Genomic DNA, 21,191 nt, shown 5'->3' with positions numbered 1-21,191 from the left:
TAGGTTAAGATATGAACCGCGCTAAAACCGCATTAAACAATGTCACTTAGTGAGATGCTGTGTTTTTCACCATTACAAGTCGGGAACTGCGATATCTAATGTGAAAGCGCTTGCAAACGTCGTTAGGTTAGGTTAGGTTAGGTTACGTTAGGTTAGGTTTGGTTAGGTTATGTTAGGTAAGGTTGGGTTAGGTTAGGTTAGGTTAGGTTAGGTTAAGATATGAACCGCGCTAAAACCGCAATAAACAATGTCACTTAGTGAGATGCAGTGTGTTTCACCTTTACAAGTTGGGAACTGCGATATCTAATGTGAAAGCGCTTGAAACCGTCGTAATGTTGTAGAAAGCAATGTAAAGTAGCGAGTAAAACGTTTTCTAACGATAGAAGTGCGAAGGTTATGTTAGGTTGAGTTATGTTAGTTTAAGCTAGGTAGCGTCGTGAAACCACCAAAAACGACGTCATCTAACGAGATAGTGTTGTTTATTGCGAGTACGAAACTGCGATAGGTAAAATGTTGTGAAAGCACACAAAACGGCATGAACAAGCCAAATACTGCGTGTTGTACCGTTACAAGTGCGAAACTGCTATGTTGTGACATTCTCGGTAAAGCGCATGCAAGTATCGTGAAACCTTAAAGAACGATGTCATTTAGCGAGATACAGCGTTCTGTACTGTAATAAGTTGGTGAGAAACTGTGAGGTCAAGCAAATATCGTAATTGTGAACGAAACAGTGTAATTGAGCGTCTTTAGATACAAGTGCGAATGTTAGGTTAGGTTGACATATCAACCATCGTAAAACCGCATTAAACAATGTCACTTAGTGAGATGTAGTGTTTTTCAACATTACAAGTCGGGAACTACGATATCTAATGTGAAAGCGCATGAAACCGTCGTAATCTTGCAGAAAACATTGTAAAGTTGCGAGTAAAACGTTTTCTAACGATAGAAGTGCGAAGGTTAGGTTAGGTTAGGTTAGTTTAGGCTAGGTAGCGTCGTGAAACTACCAAAAACGACGTCATCTAATGAGATAGTGTTGTTTTATTGCGAGTATTAAACTGCGATAGGTGAAATGTTGTGAAAGCACACAAAACGGCATGAACAAGCCAAATACTGCGTGTTCTACCGTTACAAGTGCGAAACTGCTATATTGTGATATTCTCGTTAAAGCGCATGCAAGCATCGTGAAACCTTAAAGAACAATGTCATTTAGCGAGATACAGCGTTCTGTACTGCAATAAGTTCGTGAAAAACTGTGAGGTTATGCAAATATCGTAATTGTGAACGAAACAGTGTAATAGAGCGTTTTTCAATACAAGTACGAATGTTAGGTTAGGTTAAGATATGAACCGTCGTAAAACCGCATTAAACAATGTCACTTAGTGAGATGCAGTGTTTTTCACCATTACAAGTCGGGAACTGCGATATCTAATGTGAAAGCGCTTGCAAACGTCGTTAGGTTAGGTTAGGTTAGGTTAGGTTAGGTTAGGTTACGTTAGGTTAGGTTTGGTTAGGTTAGGTTAGGTTAGGTTAGGTTATGTTAGGTTAGGTTGGGTTAGGTTAGGTTAGGTTACGTTAGGTTAAGATATGAACCGCGCTAAAACCGCATTAAACAATGTCACTTAGTGAGATGCAGTGTTTTTCACTTTTACAAGTCGTGAACTACGATATCTAATGTGAAAGCGCATGAAACCGTCGTAATCTTGTAGAAAACATTGTAAAGTTGCGAGTAAAACGTTTTCTAACGATAGAAGTGCGAAGGTTAGGTTAGGTTAGGTTAGTTTAGGCTAGGTAGCGTCGTGAAACTACCAAAAACGACGTCATCTAATGAGATAGTGTTGTTTTATTGCGAGTATTAAACTGCGATAGGTGAAATGTTGTGAAAGCACACAAAACGGCATGAACAAGCCAAATACTGCGTGTTCTACCGTTACAAGTGCGAAACTGCTATATTGTGATATTCTCGTTAAAGCGCATGCAAGCATCGTGAAACCTTAAAGAACAATGTCATTTAGCGAGATACAGCGTTCTGTACTGCAATAAGTTGGCGAAAAACTGTGAGGTTATGCAAATATCGTAATTGTGAACGAAACAGTGTAATAGAGCGTTTTTCAATACAAGTACCAATGTTAGGTTAGGTTAAGATATGAACCGTCGTAAAACCGCATTAAACAATGTCACTTAGTGAGATGCAGTGTTTTTCACTATTACAAGTCGGGAACTGCGATATCTAATGTGAAAGCGCTTGCAAACGTCGTTAGGTTAGGTTAGGTTAGGTTAGGTTAGGTTACGTTAGGTTAGGTTTGGTTAGGTTAGGTTAGGTTACGTTATGTTAGGTTAGGTTGGGTTAGGTTAGGTTAGGTTACGTTAGGTCAAGGTATGAACCGTCGTAAAACCGCAATAAACAATGTCACTTAGTGAGATGCAGTGTTTTTCACCATTACAAGTTGGGAACTGCGATATCTAATGTGAAAGCGCTTGAAACCGTCGTAATGTTGTAGAAAGCAATGTAAAGTAGCGAGTAAAACGTTTTCTAACGATAGAAGTGCGAAGGTTATGTTAGGTTGAGTTATGTTAGTTTAAGCTACGTAGCGTCGTGAAACCACCAAAAACGACGTCATCTAACGAGATAGTGTTGTTTTATTGCGAGTACGAAACTGCGATAGGTAAAATGTGAAAGCACACAAAACGGCATGAACAAGCCAAATACTGCGTGTTGTACCGTTACAAGTGCGAAACTGCTATGTTTTGACATTCTCGGTAAAGCGCATGCAAGTATCGTGAAACCTTAAAAAACGATGTCATTTAGCGAGATACAGCGTTCTGTACTGTAATAAGTTGGTGAGAAACTGTGAGGTCAAGCAAATATCGTAATTGTGAACGAAACAGTGTAATTGAGCGTCTTTAGATACAAGTGCGAATGTTAGGTTAGGTTGACATATCAACCGTCGTAAAACCGCATTAAACAGTCACTTAGTGAGATGTAGTGTTTTTCAAGATTACAAGTCGGGAACTACGATATCTAATGTGAAAGCGCATGAAACCGTCGTAATCTTGTAGAAAACATTGTAAAGTTGCGAGTAAAACGTTTTCTAACGATAGAAGTGCGAAGGTTAGGTTAGGTTAGGTTAGTTTAAGCTAGGTAGCGTCGTGAAACTACCAAAAACGACGTCATCTAACGAGATAGTGTTGTTTTATAGCGAGTATTAAACTGCGATAGGTGAAATGTTGTGAAAGCACACAAAACGGCATGAACAAGCCAAATACTGCGTGTTCTACCGTTACAAGTGCGAAACTGCTATATTGTGATATTCTCGTTAAAGCGCATGCAAGCATCGTGAAACCTTAAAGAACAATGTGATTTAGCGAGATACAACGTTCTGTACTGCAATAAGTTGGTGAAAAACTGTGAGGTTATGCAAATATGGTAATTGTGAACAAAACAGTGTAATAGAGCGTTTTTAGATACAAGTGCGAATGTTAGGTTAGGTTAAGATATGAACCGTCGTAAAACCGCATTAAACAATGTCAATTAGTGAGATGCAGTGTTTTTCACCATTAAAAGTCGGGAACTGCGATATCTAATGTGAAAGCGCTTGCAACCGTCGTTAGGTTAGGTTAGGTTAGGTTAGGTTAGGTTAGGTTAGATTAGATTAGGTTAGGTTGGGTTGAGTTGGGTTAGGTTAGGTTAGGTTAGGTTGGGTTAGGTTAGGTTAGGTTAGGTTAGGTTACGTTAGGTTAGGTTAGGTTACGTTAGGTTACGTTAGGTTAGGTAAGGATAATTTGGTTAGGTTAGGTAAGGTTAGGTTAGGTTAGGTTAGGTTGGGTTGGGTGTTGTTGGGTTGGGTTGGGTTAGGTTGGGTTAGGTTAGGTTAGGTTACGTTAGGTTAGGTTAGGTTAGGTTAGGTTAGGTTACGTTAGGTTATGTTAGGTTAGGTTAGGTTAGGTTAGGTTACGTTAGGTTAGGTTAGGTCAGGTAAGGTTAGGTTAGGTTAGAATAGGTTAGGTTAGGTTAGGTTAGGTTACGTTAGGTTAGGTTAAGTTAGGTTAGGTTAGGTTTGGTTAGGTTTGGTTAGGTTAGCTTAGGTTAGGTTAGGTTGGGTTGGGTTAGGTTTGGTTAGGTTAGTTTAGGTTAGGTTAGGTTAGGTTAGGTTGGGTTGGGTTAGGTTAGGTTAGGTTAGGTTAGGTAAGGTTAGGTTAGGTTAGGTTAGGTTACGTTAGGTTAAGGTATGAACCGTCGTAAAACCGCATTAAACAATGTCACTTAGTGAGATGCAGTGTTTTTCAGCTTTACAAGTTGGGAACTGCGATATCTAATGTGAAAGCGCATGAAACCGTCGTAATCTTGTAGAAAACATTGTAAAGTAGCAAATAAAACGTTTTCTGACGATAGAAGTGCGAAGGTTCGGTTAGTTTGAACTAGGTAGCGTCGTGAAACGACCAAAAACGACGTCATCTAACGAGATAGTGTTGTTTATTGCGAGTACGAAACTGCGATAGGTAAAATGTTGTGAAAGCACACAAAACGGCATGAACAAGCCAAATACTGCGTGTTGTACCGTTACAAGTGCGAAACTGCTATGTTGTGACATTCTCGGTAAAGCGCATGCAAGTATCGTGAAACCTAAAGAACGATGTCATTTAGCGAGATACAGCGTTCTGTACTGTAATAAGTTGGTGAGAAACTGTGAGGTCAAGCAAATATCGTAATTGTGAACGAAACAGTGTAATTGAGCGTCTTTAGATACAAGTGCGAATGGTAGGTTAGGTTGACATATCAACCATCGTAAAACCGCATTAAACAATGTCACTTAGTGAGATGTAGTGTTTTTCAACATTACAAGTCGGGAACTACGATATCTAATGTGAAAGCGCATGAAACCGTCGTAATCTTGCAGAAAACATTGTAAAGTTGCGAGTAAAGCGTTTTCTAACGATAGAAGTGCGAAGGTTAGGTTAGGTTAGGTTAGTTTAGGCTAGGTAGCGTCGTGAAACTACCAAAAACGACGTCATCTAATGAGATAGTGTTGTTTTATTGCGAGTATTAAACTGCGATAGGTGAAATGTTGTGAAAGCACACAAAACGGCATGAACAAGCCAAATACTGCGTGTTCTACCGTTACAAGTGCGAAACTGCTATATTGTGATATTCTCGTTAAAGCGCATGCAAGCATCGTGAAACCTTAAAGAACAATGTCATTTAGCGAGATACAGCGTTCTGTACTGCAATAAGTTGGTGAAAAACTGTGAGGTTATGCAAATATCGTAATTGTGAACGAAACAGTGTAATAGAGCGTTTTTCAATACAAGTACGAATGTTAGGTTAGATTAAGATATGAACCGTCGTAAAACCGCATTAAACAATGTCACTTAGTGAGATGCAGTGTTTTTCACCATTAGAAGTCGGGAACTGCGATATCTAAGTGAAAGCGCTTGCAAACGTCGTTAGGTTAGGTTAGGTTAGGTTAGGTTAGGTTACGTTAGGTTAGGTTTGGTTAGGTTAGGTTAGGTTAGGTTATGTTAGGTTAGGTTGGGTTAGGTTAGGTTAGGTTACGTTAGGTTAAGGTATGAACCGTTGTAAAACCGCAATAAACAATGTCACTTAGTGAGATGCAGTGTTTTTCCCCTTTACAAGTTGGGAACTGCGATATCTAATGTGAAAGCGCTTGAAACCGTCGTAATGTTGTAGAAAGCAATGTAAAGTAGCGAGTAAAACGTTTTCTAACGATAGAAGTGCGAAGGTTATGTTAGGTTGAGTTATGTTAGTTTAAGCTAGGTAGCGTCGTGAAACCACCAAACACGACGTCATCTAACGAGATAGTGTTGTTTTATTGCGAGTATGAAACTGCGATAGGTAAAATGTGAAAGCACACAAAACAGCATGAACAAGCCAAATACTGCGTGTTGTACCGTTACAAGTGCGAAACTGCTATGTTTTGACATTCTCGGTAAAGCGCATGCAAGTATCGTGAAACCTTAAAGAACGATGTCATTTAGCGAGATACAGCGTTCTGTACTGTAATAAGTTGGTGAGAAACTGTGAGGTCAAGCAAATATCGTAATTGTGAACGAAACAGTGTAATTGAGCGTCTTTAGATACAAGTGCGAATGTTAGGTTAGGTTGACATATCAAGCGTCGTAAAACCGCATTAAACAATGTCACTTAGTGAGATGTAGTGTTTTTCAACATTACAAGTCGGGAACTACGATATCTAATGTGAAAGCGCAAGAAACCGTCGTAATCTTGTAGAAAACATTGTAAAGTTGCGAGTAAAACGTTTTCTAACGATAGAAGTGCGAAGGTTAGGTTAGGTTAGGTTAGTTTAAGCTAGGTAGCGTCGTTAAACTACCAAAAACGACGTCATCTAACGAGATAGTGTTGTTTTATAGCGAGTATTAAACTGCGATAGGTGAAATGTTGTGAAAGCACACAAAACGGCATGAACAAGCCAAATACTGCGTGTTCTACCGTTACAAGTGCGAAACTGCTATATTGTGATATTCTCGTTAAAGCGCATGCAAGCATCGTGAAACCTTAAAGAACGATGTCATTTAGCGAGATACAACGTTCTGTACTGCAATAAGTTGGTGAAAAACTGTGAGGTTATGCAAATATGGTAATTTTGAACAAAACAGTGTAATAGAGCGGTTTTAGATACAAGTGCGAATGTTAGGTTAGGTTAAGATATGAACCGTCGTAAAACCGCATTAAACAATGTAAATTAGTGAGATGCAGTGTTTTTCACCATTAAAAGTCGGGAACTGCGATATCTAATGTGAAAGCGCTTGCAACCGTCGTTAGGTTAGGTTAGGTTAGGTTAGGTTAGGTTGGGTTGGGTTGGGTTGGGTTAGGTTAGGTTAGGTTAGGTTAGTTAGGTTGGGTTAGGTTAGTTTAGGTTAGGTTAGGTTAGGTTAGGTTGGGTTGGGTTGGGTTAGGTTAGGTTAGGTTAGGTTAGGTTACGTTAGGTTAAGGTATGAACCGTCGTAAAACCGCATTAAACAATGTCACTTAGTGAGATGCAGTGTTTTTCACCTTTACAAGTTGGGAACTGTGATATCTAATGTGAAAGCGCTTGAAACCGTCGTATTGTTGTAGAAAGCAATGTAAAGTAGCGAGTAAAACGTTTTCTAACGATAGAAGTGCGAAGGTTATGTTAGGTTGAGTTATGTTAGTTTAAGCTAGGTAGCGTCGTGAAACTACCAAAAGCAACGTCATCTAACGAGATAGTGTTGTTTTAATGCGAGTACGAAACTGCGATAGGTGAAATGTTGTGAAAGCACACAAAACGGCATGAACAAGCCAAATACTGCGTGTTGTACCGTTACAAGTGCGAAACTGCTATGTTGTGATATTCTCGTTAAAGCGCATGAAAGCATCGTGAAGCCTTAAAGAACGATGTCATTTAGCGAGATACAGCGTTCTGTACTGCAATAAGTTGGTGAAAAACTGTGAGGTTATGCAAATATCCTAATTGTGAACGAAACAGTGTAATAGAGCGTTTTTTAATACAAGTGCGAATGTTAGGTTAGGTTAAGATATGAACCGTCGTAAAACCGCATTAAACAATGTCACTTAGTGAGATGCAGTGTTTTTCACCAATACAAGTCGGGAACTGCAATATCTAATGTGAAAGCGCTTGCAAACGTCGTTAGGTTAGGGTAGGTTAGGTTAGGTTAGGTTAGGTTACGTTAGGTTAGGTTAGGTTAGGTTAGGGATGTTAGGTAAGGTTTGGTTAGGTTAGGTTAGGTTAGGTTGGGTTAGGTAAGGTTAGGTTAGGTTAAGATATGAACCGCGCTAAAACCGCATTAAACAATGTCACTTAGTGAGATGCTGTGTTTTTCACCATTACAAGTCGGGAACTGCGATATCTAATGTGAAAGCGCTTGCAAACGTCGTTAGGTTAGGTTAGGTTAGGTTACGTTAGGTTAGGTTTGGTTAGGTTATGTTAGGTAAGGTTGGGTTAGGTTAGGTTAGGTTAGGTTAGGTTAAGATATGAACCGCGCTAAAACCGCAATAAACAATGTCACTTAGTGAGATGCAGTGTGTTTCACCTTTACAAGTTGGGAACTGCGATATCTAATGTGAAAGCGCTTGAAACCGTCGTAATGTTGTAGAAAGCAATGTAAAGTAGCGAGTAAAACGTTTTCTAACGATAGAAGTGCGAAGGTTATGTTAGGTTGAGTTATGTTAGTTTAAGCTAGGTAGCGTCGTGAAACCACCAAAAACGACGTCATCTAACGAGATAGTGTTGTTTATTGCGAGTACGAAACTGCGATAGGTAAAATGTTGTGAAAGCACACAAAACGGCATGAACAAGCCAAATACTGCGTGTTGTACCGTTACAAGTGCGAAACTGCTATGTTGTGACATTCTCGGTAAAGCGCATGCAAGTATCGTGAAACCTTAAAGAACGATGTCATTTAGCGAGATACAGCGTTCTGTACTGTAATAAGTTGGTGAGAAACTGTGAGGTCAAGCAAATATCGTAATTGTGAACGAAACAGTGTAATTGAGCGTCTTTAGATACAAGTGCGAATGTTAGGTTAGGTTGACATATCAACCATCGTAAAACCGCATTAAACAATGTCACTTAGTGAGATGTAGTGTTTTTCAACATTACAAGTCGGGAACTACGATATCTAATGTGAAAGCGCATGAAACCGTCGTAATCTTGCAGAAAACATTGTAAAGTTGCGAGTAAAACGTTTTCTAACGATAGAAGTGCGAAGGTTAGGTTAGGTTAGGTTAGTTTAGGCTAGGTAGCGTCGTGAAACTACCAAAAACGACGTCATCTAATGAGATAGTGTTGTTTTATTGCGAGTATTAAACTGCGATAGGTGAAATGTTGTGAAAGCACACAAAACGGCATGAACAAGCCAAATACTGCGTGTTCTACCGTTACAAGTGCGAAACTGCTATATTGTGATATTCTCGTTAAAGCGCATGCAAGCATCGTGAAACCTTAAAGAACAATGTCATTTAGCGAGATACAGCGTTCTGTACTGCAATAAGTTCGTGAAAAACTGTGAGGTTATGCAAATATCGTAATTGTGAACGAAACAGTGTAATAGAGCGTTTTTCAATACAAGTACGAATGTTAGGTTAGGTTAAGATATGAACCGTCGTAAAACCGCATTAAACAATGTCACTTAGTGAGATGCAGTGTTTTTCACCATTACAAGTCGGGAACTGCGATATCTAATGTGAAAGCGCTTGCAAACGTCGTTAGGTTAGGTTAGGTTAGGTTAGGTTAGGTTAGGTTACGTTAGGTTAGGTTTGGTTAGGTTAGGTTAGGTTAGGTTAGGTTATGTTAGGTTAGGTTGGGTTAGGTTAGGTTAGGTTACGTTAGGTTAAGATATGAACCGCGCTAAAACCGCATTAAACAATGTCACTTAGTGAGATGCAGTGTTTTTCACTTTTACAAGTCGTGAACTACGATATCTAATGTGAAAGCGCATGAAACCGTCGTAATCTTGTAGAAAACATTGTAAAGTTGCGAGTAAAACGTTTTCTAACGATAGAAGTGCGAAGGTTAGGTTAGGTTAGGTTAGTTTAGGCTAGGTAGCGTCGTGAAACTACCAAAAACGACGTCATCTAATGAGATAGTGTTGTTTTATTGCGAGTATTAAACTGCGATAGGTGAAATGTTGTGAAAGCACACAAAACGGCGTGAACAAGCCAAATACTGCGTGTTCTACCGTTACAAGTGCGAAACTGCTATATTGTGATATTCTCGTTAAAGCGCATGCAAGCATCGTGAAACCTTAAAGAACAATGTCATTTAGCGAGATACAGCGTTCTGTACTGCAATAAGTTGGCGAAAAACTGTGAGGTTATGCAAATATCGTAATTGTGAACGAAACAGTGTAATAGAGCGTTTTTCAATACAAGTACCAATGTTAGGTTAGGTTAAGATATGAACCGTCGTAAAACCGCATTAAACAATGTCACTTAGTGAGATGCAGTGTTTTTCACTATTACAAGTCGGGAACTGCGATATCTAATGTGAAAGCGCTTGCAAACGTCGTTAGGTTAGGTTAGGTTAGGTTAGGTTAGGTTACGTTAGGTTAGGTTTGGTTAGGTTAGGTTAGGTTACGTTATGTTAGGTTAGGTTGGGTTAGGTTAGGTTAGGTTACGTTAGGTCAAGGTATGAACCGTCGTAAAACCGCAATAAACAATGTCACTTAGTGAGATGCAGTGTTTTTCACCATTACAAGTTGGGAACTGCGATATCTAATGTGAAAGCGCTTGAAACCGTCGTAATGTTGTAGAAAGCAATGTAAAGTAGCGAGTAAAACGTTTTCTAACGATAGAAGTGCGAAGGTTATGTTAGGTTGAGTTATGTTAGTTTAAGCTACGTAGCGTCGTGAAACCACCAAAAACGACGTCATCTAACGAGATAGTGTTGTTTTATTGCGAGTACGAAACTGCGATAGGTAAAATGTGAAAGCACACAAAACGGCATGAACAAGCCAAATACTGCGTGTTGTACCGTTACAAGTGCGAAACTGCTATGTTTTGACATTCTCGGTAAAGCGCATGCAAGTATCGTGAAACCTTAAAAAACGATGTCATTTAGCGAGATACAGCGTTCTGTACTGTAATAAGTTGGTGAGAAACTGTGAGGTCAAGCAAATATCGTAATTGTGAACGAAACAGTGTAATTGAGCGTCTTTAGATACAAGTGCGAATGTTAGGTTAGGTTGACATATCAACCGTCGTAAAACCGCATTAAACAGTCACTTAGTGAGATGTAGTGTTTTTCAAGATTACAAGTCGGGAACTACGATATCTAATGTGAAAGCGCATGAAACCGTCGTAATCTTGTAGAAAACATTGTAAAGTTGCGAGTAAAACGTTTTCTAACGATAGAAGTGCGAAGGTTAGGTTAGGTTAGGTTAGTTTAAGCTAGGTAGCGTCGTGAAACTACCAAAAACGACGTCATCTAACGAGATAGTGTTGTTTTATAGCGAGTATTAAACTGCGATAGGTGAAATGTTGTGAAAGCACACAAAACGGCATGAACAAGCCAAATACTGCGTGTTCTACCGTTACAAGTGCGAAACTGCTATATTGTGATATTCTCGTTAAAGCGCATGCAAGCATCGTGAAACCTTAAAGAACAATGTGATTTAGCGAGATACAACGTTCTGTACTGCAATAAGTTGGTGAAAAACTGTGAGGTTATGCAAATATGGTAATTGTGAACAAAACAGTGTAATAGAGCGTTTTTAGATACAAGTGCGAATGTTAGGTTAGGTTAAGATATGAACCGTCGTAAAACCGCATTAAACAATGTCAATTAGTGAGATGCAGTGTTTTTCACCATTAAAAGTCGGGAACTGCGATATCTAATGTGAAAGCGCTTGCAACCGTCGTTAGGTTAGGTTAGGTTAGGTTAGGTTAGGTTAGATTAGGTTAGGTTGGGTTGAGTTGGGTTAGGTTAGGTTAGGTTAGGTTGGGTTAGGTTAGGTTAGGTTAGGTTAGGTTACGTTAGGTTAGGTTAGGTTACGTTAGGTTACGTTAGGTTAGGTAAGGATAATTTGGTTAGGTTAGGTAAGGTTAGGTTAGGTTAGGTTAGGTTGGGTTGGGTGTTGTTGGGTTGGGTTGGGTTAGGTTGGGTTAGGTTAGGTTAGGTTACGTTAGGTTAGGTTAGGTTAGGTTAGGTTAGGTTACGTTAGGTTATGTTAGGTTAGGTTAGGTTAGGTTAGGTTACGTTAGGTTAGGTTAGGTCAGGTAAGGTTAGGTTAGGTTAGAATAGGTTAGGTTAGGTTAGGTTAGGTTACGTTAGGTTAGGTTAAGTTAGGTTAGGTTAGGTTTGGTTAGGTTTGGTTAGGTTAGCTTAGGTTAGGTTAGGTTGGGTTGGGTTAGGTTTGGTTAGGTTAGTTTAGGTTAGGTTAGGTTAGGTTAGGTTGGGTTGGGTTAGGTTAGGTTAGGTTAGGTTAGGTAAGGTTAGGTTAGGTTAGGTTAGGTTACGTTAGGTTAAGGTATGAACCGTCGTAAAACCGCATTAAACAATGTCACTTAGTGAGATGCAGTGTTTTTCAGCTTTACAAGTTGGGAACTGCGATATCTAATGTGAAAGCGCTTGAAACCGTCGTAATGTTGTAGAAAGCAATGTAAAGTAGCGAGTAAAACGTTTTCTAACGATAGAAGTGCGAAGGTTATGTTAGGTTGAGTTATGTTAGTTTAAGCTAGGTAGCGTCGTGAAACCACCAAAAACGACGTCATCTAACGAGATAGTGTTGTTTATTGCGAGTACGAAACTGCGATAGGTAAAATGTTGTGAAAGCACACAAAACGGCATGAACAAGCCAAATACTGCGTGTTGTACCGTTACAAGTGCGAAACTGCTATGTTGTGACATTCTCGGTAAAGCGCATGCAAGTATCGTGAAACCTTAAAGAACGATGTCATTTAGCGAGATACAGCGTTCTGTACTGTAATAAGTTGGTGAGAAACTGTGAGGTCAAGCAAATATCGTAATTGTGAACGAAACAGTGTAATTGAGCGTCTTTAGATACAAGTGCGAATGTTAGGTTAGGTTGACATATCAACCATCGTAAAACCGCATTAAACAATGTCACTTAGTGAGATGTAGTGTTTTTCAACATTACAAGTCGGGAACTACGATATCTAATGTGAAAGCGCATGAAACCGTCGTAATCTTGCAGAAAACATTGTAAAGTTGCGAGTAAAACGTTTTCTAACGATAGAAGTGCGAAGGTTAGGTTAGGTTAGGTTAGTTTAGGCTAGGTAGCGTCGTGAAACTACCAAAAACGACGTCATCTAATGAGATAGTGTTGTTTTATTGCGAGTATTAAACTGCGATAGGTGAAATGTTGTGAAAGCACACAAAACGGCATGAACAAGCCAAATACTGCGTGTTCTACCGTTACAAGTGCGAAACTGCTATATTGTGATATTCTCGTTAAAGCGCATGCAAGCATCGTGAAACCTTAAAGAACAATGTCATTTAGCGAGATACAGCGTTCTGTACTGCAATAAGTTCGTGAAAAACTGTGAGGTTATGCAAATATCGTAATTGTGAACGAAACAGTGTAATAGAGCGTTTTTCAATACAAGTACGAATGTTAGGTTAGGTTAAGATATGAACCGTCGTAAAACCGCATTAAACAATGTCACTTAGTGAGATGCAGTGTTTTTCACCATTACAAGTCGGGAACTGCGATATCTAATGTGAAAGCGCTTGCAAACGTCGTTAGGTTAGGTTAGGTTAGGTTAGGTTAGGTTAGGTTACGTTAGGTTAGGTTTGGTTAGGTTAGGTTAGGTTAGGTTAGGTTATGTTAGGTTAGGTTGGGTTAGGTTAGGTTAGGTTACGTTAGGTTAAGATATGAACCGCGCTAAAACCGCATTAAACAATGTCACTTAGTGAGATGCAGTGTTTTTCACTTTTACAAGTCGTGAACTACGATATCTAATGTGAAAGCGCATGAAACCGTCGTAATCTTGTAGAAAACATTGTAAAGTTGCGAGTAAAACGTTTTCTAACGATAGAAGTGCGAAGGTTAGGTTAGGTTAGGTTAGTTTAGGCTAGGTAGCGTCGTGAAACTACCAAAAACGACGTCATCTAATGAGATAGTGTTGTTTTATTGCGAGTATTAAACTGCGATAGGTGAAATGTTGTGAAAGCACACAAAACGGCATGAACAAGCCAAATACTGCGTGTTCTACCGTTACAAGTGCGAAACTGCTATATTGTGATATTCTCGTTAAAGCGCATGCAAGCATCGTGAAACCTTAAAGAACAATGTCATTTAGCGAGATACAGCGTTCTGTACTGCAATAAGTTGGCGAAAAACTGTGAGGTTATGCAAATATCGTAATTGTGAACGAAACAGTGTAATAGAGCGTTTTTCAATACAAGTACCAATGTTAGGTTAGGTTAAGATATGAACCGTCGTAAAACCGCATTAAACAATGTCACTTAGTGAGATGCAGTGTTTTTCACTATTACAAGTCGGGAACTGCGATATCTAATGTGAAAGCGCTTGCAAACGTCGTTAGGTTAGGTTAGGTTAGGTTAGGTTAGGTTACGTTAGGTTAGGTTTGGTTAGGTTAGGTTAGGTTACGTTATGTTAGGTTAGGTTGGGTTAGGTTAGGTTAGGTTACGTTAGGTCAAGGTATGAACCGTCGTAAAACCGCAATAAACAATGTCACTTAGTGAGATGCAGTGTTTTTCACCATTACAAGTTGGGAACTGCGATATCTAATGTGAAAGCGCTTGAAACCGTCGTAATGTTGTAGAAAGCAATGTAAAGTAGCGAGTAAAACGTTTTCTAACGATAGAAGTGCGAAGGTTATGTTAGGTTGAGTTATGTTAGTTTAAGCTACGTAGCGTCGTGAAACCACCAAAAACGACGTCATCTAACGAGATAGTGTTGTTTTATTGCGAGTACGAAACTGCGATAGGTAAAATGTGAAAGCACACAAAACGGCATGAACAAGCCAAATACTGCGTGTTGTACCGTTACAAGTGCGAAACTGCTATGTTTTGACATTCTCGGTAAAGCGCATGCAAGTATCGTGAAACCTTAAAAAACGATGTCATTTAGCGAGATACAGCGTTCTGTACTGTAATAAGTTGGTGAGAAACTGTGAGGTCAAGCAAATATCGTAATTGTGAACGAAACAGTGTAATTGAGCGTCTTTAGATACAAGTGCGAATGTTAGGTTAGGTTGACATATCAACCGTCGTAAAACCGCATTAAACAGTCACTTAGTGAGATGTAGTGTTTTTCAAGATTACAAGTCGGGAACTACGATATCTAATGTGAAAGCGCATGAAACCGTCGTAATCTTGTAGAAAACATTGTAAAGTTGCGAGTAAAACGTTTTCTAACGATAGAAGTGCGAAGGTTAGGTTAGGTTAGGTTAGTTTAAGCTAGGTAGCGTCGTGAAACTACCAAAAACGACGTCATCTAACGAGATAGTGTTGTTTTATAGCGAGTATTAAACTGCGATAGGTGAAATGTTGTGAAAGCACACAAAACGGCATGAACAAGCCAAATACTGCGTGTTCTACCGTTACAAGTGCGAAACTGCTATATTGTGATATTCTCGTTAAAGCGCATGCAAGCATCGTGAAACCTTAAAGAACAATGTGATTTAGCGAGATACAACGTTCTGTACTGCAATAAGTTGGTGAAAAACTGTGAGGTTATGCAAATATGGTAATTGTGAACAAAACAGTGTAATAGAGCGTTTTTAGATACAAGTGCGAATGTTAGGTTAGGTTAAGATATGAACCGTCGTAAAACCGCATTAAACAATGTCAATTAGTGAGATGCAGTGTTTTTCACCATTAAAAGTCGGGAACTGCGATATCTAATGTGAAAGCGCTTGCAACCGTCGTTAGGTTAGGTTAGGTTAGGTTAGGTTAGGTTAGATTAGGTTAGGTTGGGTTGAGTTGGGTTAGGTTAGGTTAGGTTAGGTTGGGTTAGGTTAGGTTAGGTTAGGTTAGGTTACGTTAGGTTAGGTTAGGTTACGTTAGGTTACGTTAGGTTAGGTAAGGATAATTTGGTTAGGTTAGGTAAGGTTAGGTTAGGTTAGGTTAGGTTGGGTTGGGTGTTGTTGGGTTGGGTTGGGTTAGGTTGGGTTAGGTTAGGTTAGGTTACGTTAGGTTAGGTTAGGTTAGGTTAGGTTAGGTTACGTTAGGTTATGTTAGGTTAGGTTAGGTTAGGTTAGGTTACGTTAGGTTAGGTTAGGTCAGGTAAGGTTAGGTTAGGTTAGAATAGGTTAGGTTAGGTTAGGTTAGGTTACGTTAGGTTAGGTTAAGTTAGGTTAGGTTAGGTTTGGTTAGGTTTGGTTAGGTTAGCTTAGGTTAGGTTAGGTTGGGTTGGGTTAGGTTTGGTTAGGTTAGTTTAGGTTAGGTTAGGTTAGGTTAGGTTGGGTTGGGTTAGGTTAGGTTAGGTTAGGTTAGGTAAGGTTAGGTTAGGTTAGGTTAGGTTACGTTAGGTTAAGGTATGAACCGTCGTAAAACCGCATTAAACAATGTCACTTAGTGAGATGCAGTGTTTTTCAGCTTTACAAGTTGGGAACTGCGATATCTAATGTGAAAGCGCATGAAACCGTCGTAATCTTGTAGAAAACATTGTAAAGTAGCAAATAAAACGTTTTCTGACGATAGAAGTGCGAAGGTTCGGTTAGTTTGAACTAGGTAGCGTCGTGAAACGACCAAAAACGACGTCATCTAACGAGATAGTGTTGTTTATTGCGAGTACGAAACTGCGATAGGTAAAATGTTGTGAAAGCACACAAAACGGCATGAACAAGCCAAATACTGCGTGTTGTACCGTTACAAGTGCGAAACTGCTATGTTGTGACATTCTCGGTAAAGCGCATGCAAGTATCGTGAAACCTAAAGAACGATGTCATTTAGCGAGATACAGCGTTCTGTACTGTAATAAGTTGGTGAGAAACTGTGAGGTCAAGCAAATATCGTAATTGTGAACGAAACAGTGTAATTGAGCGTCTTTAGATACAAGTGCGAATGGTAGGTTAGGTTGACATATCAACCATCGTAAAACCGCATTAAACAATGTCACTTAGTGAGATGTAGTGTTTTTCAACATTACAAGTCGGGAACTACGATATCTAATGTGAAAGCGCATGAAACCGTCGTAATCTTGCAGAAAACATTGTAAAGTTGCGAGTAAAGCGTTTTCTAACGATAGAAGTGCGAAGGTTAGGTTAGGTTAGGTTAGTTTAGGCTAGGTAGCGTCGTGAAACTACCAAAAACGACGTCATCTAATGAGATAGTGTTGTTTTATTGCGAGTATTAAACTGCGATAGGTGAAATGTTGTGAAAGCACACAAAACGGCATGAACAAGCCAAATACTGCGTGTTCTACCGTTACAAGTGCGAAACTGCTATATTGTGATATTCTCGTTAAAGCGCATGCAAGCATCGTGAAACCTTAAAGAACAATGTCATTTAGCGAGATACAGCGTTCTGTACTGCAATAAGTTGGTGAAAAACTGTGAGGTTATGCAAATATCGTAATTGTGAACGAAACAGTGTAATAGAGCGTTTTTCAATACAAGTACGAATGTTAGGTTAGATTAAGATATGAACCGTCGTAAAACCGCATTAAACAATGTCACTTAGTGAGATGCAGTGTTTTTCACCATTAGAAGTCGGGAACTGCGATATCTAAGTGAAAGCGCTTGCAAACGTCGTTAGGTTAGGTTAGGTTAGGTTAGGTTAGGTTACGTTAGGTTAGGTTTGGTTAGGTTAGGTTAGGTTAGGTTATGTTAGGTTAGGTTGGGTTAGGTTAGGTTAGGTTACGTTAGGTTAAGGTATGAACCGTTGTAAAACCGCAATAAACAATGTCACTTAGTGAGATGCAGTGTTTTTCCCCTTTACAAGTTGGGAACTGCGATATCTAATGTGAAAGCGCTTGAAACCGTCGTAATGTTGTAGAAAGCAATGTAAAGTAGCGAGTAAAACGTTTTCTAACGATAGAAGTGCGAAGGTTATGTTAGGTTGAGTTATGTTAGTTTAAGCTAGGTAGCGTCGTGAAACCACCAAACACGACGTCATCTAACGAGATAGTGTTGTTTTATTGCGAGTATGAAACTGCGATAGGTAAAATGTGAAAGCACACAAAACAGCATGAACAAGCCAAATACTGCGTGTTGTACCGTTACAAGTGCGAAACTGCTATGTTTTGACATTCTCGGTAAAGCGCATGCAAGTATCGTGAAACCTTAAAGAACGATGTCATTTAGCGAGATACAGCGTTCTGTACTGTAATAAGTTGGTGAGAAACTGTGAGGTCAAGCAAATATCGTAATTGTGAACGAAACAGTGTAATTGAGCGTCTTTAGATACAAGTGCGAATGTTAGGTTAGGTTGACATATCAAGCGTCGTAAAACCGCATTAAACAATGTCACTTAGTGAGATGTAGTGTTTTTCAACATTACAAGTCGGGAACTACGATATCTAATGTGAAAGCGCATGAAACCGTCGTAATCTTGCAGAAAACATTGTAAAGTTGCGAGTAAAGCGTTTTCTAACGATAGAAGTGCGAAGGTTAGGTTAGGTTAGGTTAGTTTAGGCTAGGTAGCGTCGTGAAACTACCAAAAACGACGTCATCTAATGAGATAGTGTTGTTTTATTGCGAGTATTAAACTGCGATAGGTGAAATGTTGTGAAAGCACACAAAACGGCATGAACAAGCCAAATACTGCGTGTTCTACCGTTACAAGTGCGAAACTGCTATATTGTGATATTCTCGTTAAAGCGCATGCAAGCATCGTGAAACCTTAAAGAACAATGTCATTTAGCGAGATACAGCGTTCTGTACTGCAATAAGTTGGTGAAAAACTGTGAGGTTATGCAAATATCGTAATTGTGAACGAAACAGTGTAATAGAGCGTTTTTCAATACAAGTACGAATGTTAGGTTAGATTAAGATATGAACCGTCGTAAAACCGCATTAAACAATGTCACTTAGTGAGATGCAGTGTTTTTCACCATTACAAGTCGGGAACTGCGATATCTAATGTGAAAGCGCTTGCAAACGTCGTTAGGTTAGGTTAGGTTAGGTTAGGTTAGGTTAGGTTACGTTAGGTTAGGTTTGGTTAGGTTAGGTTAGGTTAGGTTATGTTAGGTTAGGTTGGGTTAGGTTAGGTTAGGTTACGTTAGGTTAAGGTATGAACCGTTGTAAAACCGCAATAAACAATGTCACTTAGTGAGATGCAGTGTTTTTCCCCTTTACAAGTTGGGAACTGCGATATCTAATGTGAAAGCGCTTGAAACCGTCGTAATGTTGTAGAAAGCAATGTAAAGTAGCGAGTAAAACGTTTTCTAACGATAGAAGTGCGAAGGTTATGTTAGGTTGAGTTATGTTAGTTTAAGCTAGGTAGCGTCGTGAAACCACCAAACACGACGTCATCTAACGAGATAGTGTTGTTTTATTGCGAGTATGAAACTGCGATAGGTAAAATGTGAAAGCACACAAAACAGCATGAACAAGCCAAATACTGCGTGTTGTACCGTTACAAGTGCGAAACTGCTATGTTTTGACATTCTCGGTAAAGCGCATGCAAGTATCGTGAAACCTTAAAGAACGATGTCATTTAGCGAGATACAGCGTTCTGTACTGTAATAAGTTGGTGAGAAACTGTGAGGTCAAGCAAATATCGTAATTGTGAACGAAACAGTGTAATTGAGCGTCTTTAGATACAAGTGCGAATGTTAGGTTAGGTTGACATATCAAGCGTCGTAAAACCGCATTAAACAATGTCACTTAGTGAGATGTAGTGTTTTTCAACATTACAAGTCGGGAACTACGATATCTAATGTGAAAGCGCAAGAAACCGTCGTAATCTTGTAGAAAACATTGTAAAGTTGCGAGTAAAACGTTTTCTAACGATAGAAGTGCGAAGGTTAGGTTAGGTTAGGTTAGTTTAAGCTAGGTAGCGTCGTTAAACTACCAAAAACGACGTCATCTAACGAGATAGTGTTGTTTTATAGCGAGTATTAAACTGCGATAGGTGAAATGTTGTGAAAGCACACAAAACGGCATGAACAAGCCAAATACTGCGTGTTCTACCGTTACAAGTGCGAAACTGCTATATTGTGATATTCTCGTTAAAGCGCATGCAAGCATCGTGAAACCTTAAAGAACGATGTCATTTAGCGAGATACAACGTTCTGTACTGCAATAAGTTGGTGAAAAACTGTGAGGTTATGCAAATATGGTAATTGTGAACAAAACAGTGTAATAGAGCGGTTTTAGATACAAGTGCGAATGTTAGGTTAGGTTAAGATATGAACCGTCGTAAAACCGCATTAAACAATGTCAATTAGTGAGATGCAGTGTTTTTCACCATTAAAAGTCGGGAACTGCGATATCTAATGTGAAAGCGCTTGCAACCGTCGTTAGGTTAGGTTAGGTTAGGTTAGGTTAGGTTGGGTTGGGTTGGGTTGGGTTAGGTTAGGTTAGGTTAGGTTAGTTAGGTTGGGTTAGGTTAGTTTAGGTTAGGTTAGGTTAGGTTAGGTTGGGTTGGGTTGGGTTAGGTTAGGTTAGGTTAGGTTAGGTTACGTTAGGTTAAGGTATGAACCGTCGTAAAACCGCATTAAACAATGTCACTTAGTGAGATGCAGTGTTTTTCACCTTTACAAGTTGGGAACTGTGATATCTAATGTGAAAGCGCTTGAAACCGTCGTATTGTTGTAGAAAGCAATGTAAAGTAGCGAGTAAAACGTTTTCTAACGATAGAAGTGCGAAGGTTATGTTAGGTTGAGTTATGTTAGTTTAAGCTAGGTAGCGTCGTGAAACTACCAAAAGCAACGTCATCTAACGAGATAGTGTTGTTTTATTGCGAGTACGAAACTGCGATAGGTGAAATGTTGTGAAAGCACACAAAACGGCATGAACAAGCCAAATACTGCGTGTTGTACCGTTACAAGTGCGAAACTGCTATGTTGTGATATTCTCGTTAAAGCGCATGAAAGCATCGTGAAGCCTTAAAGAACGATGTCATTTAGCGAGATACAGCGTTCTGTACTGCAATAAGTTGGTGAAAAACTGTGAGGTTATGCAAATATCCTAATTGTGAACGAAACAGTGTAATAGAGCGTTTTTTAATACAAGTGCGAATGTTAGGTTAGGTTAAGATATGAACCGTCGTAAAACCGCATTAAACAATGTCACTTAGTGAGATGCAGTGTTTTTCACCAATACAAGTCGGGAACTGCAATATCTAATGTGAAAGCGCTTGCAAACGTCGTTAGGTTAGGGTAGGTTAGGTTAGGTTAGGTTAGGTTACGTTAGGTTAGGTTAGGTTAGGTTAGGGATGTTAGGTAAGGTTTGGTTAGGTTAGGTTAGGTTAGGTTGGGTTAGGTAAGGTTAGGTTAGGTTAAGATATGAACCGCGCTAAAACCGCATTAAACAATGTCACTTAGTGAGATGCTGTGTTTTTCACCATTACAAGTCGGGAACTGCGATATCTAATGTGAAAGCGCTTGCAAACGTCGTTAGGTTAGGTTAGGTTAGGTTACGTTAGGTTAGGTTTGGTTAGGTTATGTTAGGTAAGGTTGGGTTAGGTTAGGTTAGGTTAGGTTAGGTTAAGATATGAACCGCGCTAAAACCGCAATAAACAATGTCACTTAGTGAGATGCAGTGTGTTTCACCTTTACAAGTTGGGAACTGCGATATC

This window comes from Rhipicephalus microplus, chromosome 2 (assembly GCF_043290135.1).
Source record: "Rhipicephalus microplus isolate Deutch F79 chromosome 2, USDA_Rmic, whole genome shotgun sequence".
In the NCBI taxonomy this organism is placed as follows: Eukaryota; Metazoa; Arthropoda; class Arachnida; order Ixodida; family Ixodidae; genus Rhipicephalus; species Rhipicephalus microplus.
This window is presented reverse-complemented; position numbering follows the sequence as displayed.